Here is a 6,000-nt window from a genome sequence, read left to right as displayed (position 1 = left end):
ATAGAGAGCGAGAGCTATAGAGAGAGAGCGAGAGCTATAGAGAGAGAGCGAGAGCTATAGAGAGAGAGCTATAGAGAGAGAGCGAGAGCTATAGAGAGAGAGCGAGAGCTATAGAGAGAGAGCGAGAGCTATAGAGAGAGAGCGAGAGCTATAGAGAGAGAGCGAGAGCTATAGAGAGAGAGCGAGAGCTATAGAGAGAGAGCGAGAGCTATAGAGAGAGAGCGAGAGCTATAGAGAGAGAGCGAGAGCTATAGAGAGCGAGAGCTATAGAGAGCGAGAGCTATAGAGAGAGAGCGAGAGCTATAGAGAGCGAGAGCTATAGAGAGAGCGGTGGAGAGAGAGAGGGCTATAGAGAGAGAGCGAGAGCTATAGAGAGAGCGGTAGAGAGAGAGAGCTATAGAGAGAGAGCGAGAGCTATAGAGAGAGAGCGAGAGCTATAGAGAGAGAGCGAGAGCTATAGAGAGAGAGCGAGAGCTATAGAGAGAGAGCGAGAGCTATAGAGAGAGAGCGAGAGCTATAGAGAGAGAGCGAGAGCTATAGAGAGAGAGCGAGAGCTATAGAGAGAGAGAGAGAGCTATAGAGAGAGAGAGCGAGAGCTATAGAGAGAGAGCTATAGAGAGAGAGCGAGAGCTATAGAGAGAGAGCGAGAGCTATAGAGAGAGAGCGAGAGCTATAGAGAGAGAGCGAGAGCTATAGAGAGAGAGAGAGAGCTATAGAGAGAGAGAGCGAGAGCTATAGAGAGAGAGCTATAGAGAGAGAGCGAGAGCTATAGAGAGAGTGGTAAGAGAGCGAGAGCTATAGAGAGAGAGCTATAGAGAGAGAGCGAGAGCTATAGAGAGAGAGCGAGAGCTATAGAGAGAGCAGTAGAGAGAGAGCTATAGAGAGAGAGAGCGAGAGCTATAGAGAGAGAGAGCGAGAGCTATAGAGAGAGAGAGAGCGAGAGCTATAGAGAGAGAGAGCGAGAGCTATAGAGAGAGAGAGCGAGAGCTATAGAGAGAGAGAGCGAGAGCTATAGAGAGAGAGCGAGAGCTATAGAGAGAGAGCTATAGAGAGAGAGCTATAGAGAGAGAGGTAGAGAGCTATAGAGAGAGCGAGAGCTATAGAGAGAGCGATAGAGAGAGAGCGATAGAGAGAGAGCGAGAGCTATAGAGAGAGAGCGAGAGCTATAGAGAGAGAGCGAGAGCTATAGAGAGAGAGCGAGAGCTATAGAGAGAGAGCGAGAGCTATAGAGAGAGCGAGAGCTATAGAGAGAGAGCGAGAGCTAGAGAGAGAGCGAGCGCTATAGAGAGAGAGCGAGAGCTATAGAGAGAGAGCGAGAGCTATAGAGAGAGAGCGAGAGCTATAGAGAGAGAGCGAGAGCTATAGAGAGAGAGAGCGAGAGCTATAGAGAGAGAGAGCGAGAGCTATAGAGAGAGAGAGCGAGAGCTATAGAGAGAGAGAGCGAGAGCTATAGAGAGAGAGAGCGAGAGCTATAGAGAGAGAGAGCGAGAGCTATAGAGAGAGAGAGCGAGAGCTATAGAGAGAGAGGTAGAGAGAGAGAGCTATAGAGAGAGAGCTATAGAGAGAGAGCGAGAGCTATAGAGAGAGTGTTAGAGAGAGCGAGAGCTATAGAGAGAGAGCTATAGAGAGAGCGAGAGCTATAGAGAGAGAGAGCGAGAGCTATAGAGAGAGAGCGAGAGCTATAGAGAGAGCGAGAGCTATAGAGAGAGAGCGAGAGCTATAGAGAGAGCGAGAGCTATAGAGAGAGAGCGAGAGCTAGAGAGAGAGCGAGAGCTATAGAGAGAGAGTGCGAGAGCTATAGAGAGAGAGAGCGAGAGCTATAGAGAGAGAGCGAGAGCTATAGAGAGAGAGAGCGAGAGCTATAGAGAGAGAGCTATAGAGAGAGAGGTAGAGAGAGAGCTATAGAGAGAGAGCTATAGAGAGAGCGAGAGCTATAGAGAGAGAGAGCGAGAGCTATAGAGAGAGAGAGCGAGAGCTATAGAGAGAGAGAGCGAGAGCTATAGAGAGAGAGCTATAGAGAGAGAGGTAGAGAGAGAGCTATAGAGAGAGAGCTATAGAGAGAGAGCTATAGAGAGAGCGAGAGCTATAGAGAGAGCGAGAGCTATAGAGAGAGCGATAGAGAGAGAGCGAGAGCTATAGAGAGAGAGCGAGAGCTATAGAGAGAGAGCGAGAGCTATAGAGAGAGAGAGAGAGATAGAGAGAGAGCGAGAGCTATAGAGAGAGAGCGAGAGCTATAGAGAGAGAGAGCGAGAGCTATAGAGAGAGAGAGCGAGAGCTATAGAGAGAGAGAGCGAGAGCTATAGAGAGAGAGAGCGAGAGCTATAGAGAGAGAGAGCGAGAGCTATAGAGAGAGAGAGAGAGAGCTATAGAGAGAGAGAGCGAGAGCTATAGAGAGAGAGAGCGAGAGCTATAGAGAGAGAGAGCGAGAGCTATAGAGAGAGAGAGCGAGAGCTATAGAGAGAGAGAGCGAGAGCTATAGAGAGAGAGAGCGAGAGCTATAGAGAGAGAGAGCGAGAGCTATAGAGAGAGAGAGCGAGAGCTATAGAGAGAGAGAGCGAGAGCTATAGAGAGAGAGAGCGAGAGCTATAGAGAGAGAGGTAGAGAGAGAGAGCTATAGAGAGAGAGCTATAGAGAGAGAGCGAGAGCTATAGAGAGAGTGTTAGAGAGAGCGAGAGCTATAGAGAGAGAGCTATAGAGAGAGCGAGAGCTATAGAGAGAGAGAGCGAGAGCTATAGAGAGAGAGTGAGAGCTATAGAGAGAGCGAGAGCTATAGAGAGAGCGAGAGCTATAGAGAGAGAGCGAGAGCTATAGAGAGAGAGCGAGAGCTAGAGAGAGAGCGAGAGCTATAGAGAGAGAGCGAGAGCTATAGAGAGAGAGAGCGAGAGCTATAGAGAGAGAGAGCGAGAGCTATAGAGAGAGAGAGCGAGAGCTATAGAGAGAGAGAGCGAGAGCTATAGAGAGAGCGGTAGAGAAAGAGAGCGAGAGAGCGGTAGAGAGAGAGAGAGCAGTAGAGAGAGAGAGAGAGCAGTAGAGAGCGAGAGAGAGAGCGAGAGAGCTATAGAGAGCGAGAGCTATAGAGAGAGAGCGAGAGCTATAGAGAGAGAGCGAGAGCTATAGAGAGAGAGCGAGAGCTATAGAGAGAGAGCTATAGAGAGAGAGCGAGAGCTATAGAGAGAGAGTGAGAGCGGTAGAGAGAGCAGTAGAGAGAGCAGTAGAGAGAGCAGTAGAGAGAGCAGTAGAGAGAGAGAGAGCGGTAGAGAGAGAGTGAGAGCGGTAGAGAGAGCAGTAGAGAGAGAAGTAGAGAGAGAGAGAGCAGTAGAGAGAGAGAGAGCGGTAGAGAGAGAGAGAGCGGTAGAGAGAGAGAGCGGTAGAGAGAGAGAGAGCGGTAGAGAGAGAGAGCGCGGTAGAGAGAGAGAGCGCGGTAGAGAGAGAGAGCGCGGTAGAGAGAGAGCGGTAGAGAGAGAGCGGTAGAGAGAGAGCGGTAGAGAGAGAGCGGTAGAGAGAGAGAGCGGTAGAGAAAGAGAGCGAGAGCGGTAGAGAGAGAGAGCAGTAGAGAGAGAGAGCGGTAGAGAAAGAGAGCGAGAGCGGTAGAGAGAGCGGTAGAGAAAGAGAGAGAGCAGTAGAGAGAGAGAGAGAGCAGTAGAGAGCGAGAGAGAGAGAGCGAGAGAGCTATAGAGAGCGAGAGCTATAGAGAGAGAGCGAGAGCTATAGAGAGAGAGCGAGAGCTATAGAGAGAGAGCGAGAGCTATAGAGAGAGTGGTAAGAGAGCGAGAGCTATAGAGAGAGAGCTATAGAGAGAGAGCGAGAGCTATAGAGAGAGAGCGAGAGCTATAGAGAGAGAGCGAGAGCTATAGAGAGAGAGCGAGAGCTATAGAGAGAGAGCGAGAGCTATAGAGAGAGAGCGAGAGCTATAGAGAGAGCAGTAGAGAGAGAGCTATAGAGAGAGAGCGAGAGCTATAGAGAGAGAGAGCGAGAGCTATAGAGAGAGAGAGCGAGAGCTATAGAGAGAGAGAGCGAGAGCTATAGAGAGAGAGAGCGAGAGCTATAGAGAGAGAGAGCGAGAGCTATAGAGAGAGAGAGCGAGAGCTATAGAGAGAGAGAGCGAGAGCTATAGAGAGAGAGAGCGAGAGCTATAGAGAGAGAGAGCGAGAGCTATAGAGAGAGAGAGCGAGAGCTATAGAGAGAGAGAGCGAGAGCTATAGAGAGAGAGGTAGAGAGAGAGAGCTATAGAGAGAGAGCTATAGAGAGAGAGCGAGAGCTATAGAGAGAGTGTTAGAGAGAGCGAGAGCTATAGAGAGAGCGAGAGCTATAGAGAGAGAGAGCGAGAGCTATAGAGAGAGAGCGAGAGCTATAGAGAGAGAGCGAGAGCTATAGAGAGAGAGCGAGAGCTAGAGAGAGAGCGAGAGCTATAGAGAGAGAGCGAGAGCTATAGAGAGAGAGCAGGAGAGCTATAGAGAGAGCAGGAGAGCTATAGAGAGAGCAGGAGAGCTATAGAGAGAGCAGGAGAGCGAGAGCTATAGAGAGAGAGCGAGAGCTATAGAGAGAGAGCGAGAGCTATAGAGAGAGAGGTAGAGAGAGAGCTATAGAGAGAGCGAGAGCTATAGAGAGAGCGAGAGCTATAGAGAGAGCGAGAGCTATAGAGAGAGCGAGAGCTATAGAGAGAGCGAGAGCTATAGAGAGAGCGAGAGCTATAGAGAGAGCGAGAGCTATAGAGAGAGCGAGAGCTATAGAGAGAGCGAGAGCTATAGAGAGAGCTATAGAGAGAGCGAGAGCTATAGAGAGAGAGCGAGCTATAGAGAGAGCGAGAGCTATAGAGAGAGCTAAAGCTATAGAGAGAGCGAGAGCTATAGAGAGAGAGCGAGAGCTATAGAGAGAGAGCGAGAGCTATAGAGAGAGAGCGAGAGCTATAGAGAGAGAGCGAGAGCTATAGAGAGAGAGCGAGAGCTATAGAGAGAGAGCGAGAGCTAGAGAGAGAGCGAGAGCTATAGAGAGAGAGCGAGAGCTATAGAGAGAGAGCGAGAGCTATAGAGAGAGAGCGAGAGCTAGAGAGAGAGCGAGAGCTATAGAGAGAGAGCGAGAGCTATAGAGAGAGAGCAGGAGAGCTATAGAGAGAGCAGGAGAGCTATAGAGAGAGCAGGAGAGCTATAGAGAGAGCAGGAAAGCGAGAGCTATAGAGAGAGAGCGAGAGCTATAGAGAGAGAGCGAGAGCTATAGAGAGAGAGGTAGAGAGAGAGCTATAGAGAGAGCGAGAGCTATAGAGAGAGAGAGAGCTATAGAGAGAGCGAGAGCTATAGAGAGAGCGAGAGCTATAGAGAGAGCGAGAGCTATAGAGAGATATCTATAGCGAGAGCTATAGAGAGAGCGAGAGCTATAGAGAGAGCGAGAGCTATAGAGAGAGCGAGAGCTATAGAGAGAGCGAGAGCTATAGAGAGAGCGAGAGCTATAGAGAGAGCGAGAGCTATAGAGAGAGCGAGAGCTATAGAGAGAGCGAAAGCTATAGAGAGAGAGCGAGAGCTATAGAGAGAGAGCGAGAGCTATAGAGAGAGAGCGAGAGCTATAGAGAGAGAGCGAGAGCTATAGAGAGAGAGCGAGAGCTATAGAGAGAGAGAGCGAGAGCTATAGAGAGAGAGCGAGAGCTATAGAGAGAGCGAGAGCTATAGAGAGAGAGCGAGAGCTATAGAGAGAGAGCGAGAGCTATAGAGAGAGAGCGAGAGCTAGAGAGAGAGCGAGAGCTATAGAGAGAGAGCGAGAGCTATAGAGAGAGAGCGAGAGCTATAGAGAGAGAGAGCGAGAGCTATAGAGAGAGCGAGAGCTATAGAGAGAGAGCGGTAGAGAGAGAGAGCTATAGAGAGAGCGAGAGCTATAGAGAGAGCGAGAGCTATAGAGAGCGAGAGCTATAGAGAGCGAGAGCTATAGAGAGCGAGAGCTATAGAGAGAGCGAAAGCTATAGAGAGAGAGCGAGAGCTATAGAGAGAGAGCGAGAGCTATAGAGAGAGAGCG

At 49.8% G+C, this 6,000-nt stretch overlaps 1 protein-coding gene across 1 annotated transcript in view; it reads right to left on the bottom strand.

The window, feature by feature from the left end:
- LOC135533924 (patatin-like phospholipase domain-containing protein 7) overlaps nt 1–6,000 on the bottom strand; it is a gene marked incomplete at its 5' end in the record, with an annotated part of 40,342 nt that overhangs the window by 8,345 nt on the left and 25,997 nt on the right.

This window comes from Oncorhynchus masou, unplaced genomic scaffold (genome assembly GCF_036934945.1).
Source record: "Oncorhynchus masou masou isolate Uvic2021 unplaced genomic scaffold, UVic_Omas_1.1 unplaced_scaffold_2812, whole genome shotgun sequence".
NCBI classification, from domain to species: domain Eukaryota; kingdom Metazoa; phylum Chordata; class Actinopteri; order Salmoniformes; family Salmonidae; genus Oncorhynchus; species Oncorhynchus masou.
Note: the sequence above shows the minus strand (reverse complement) of the source record. Positions and strands in the feature narration are given on the sequence as shown.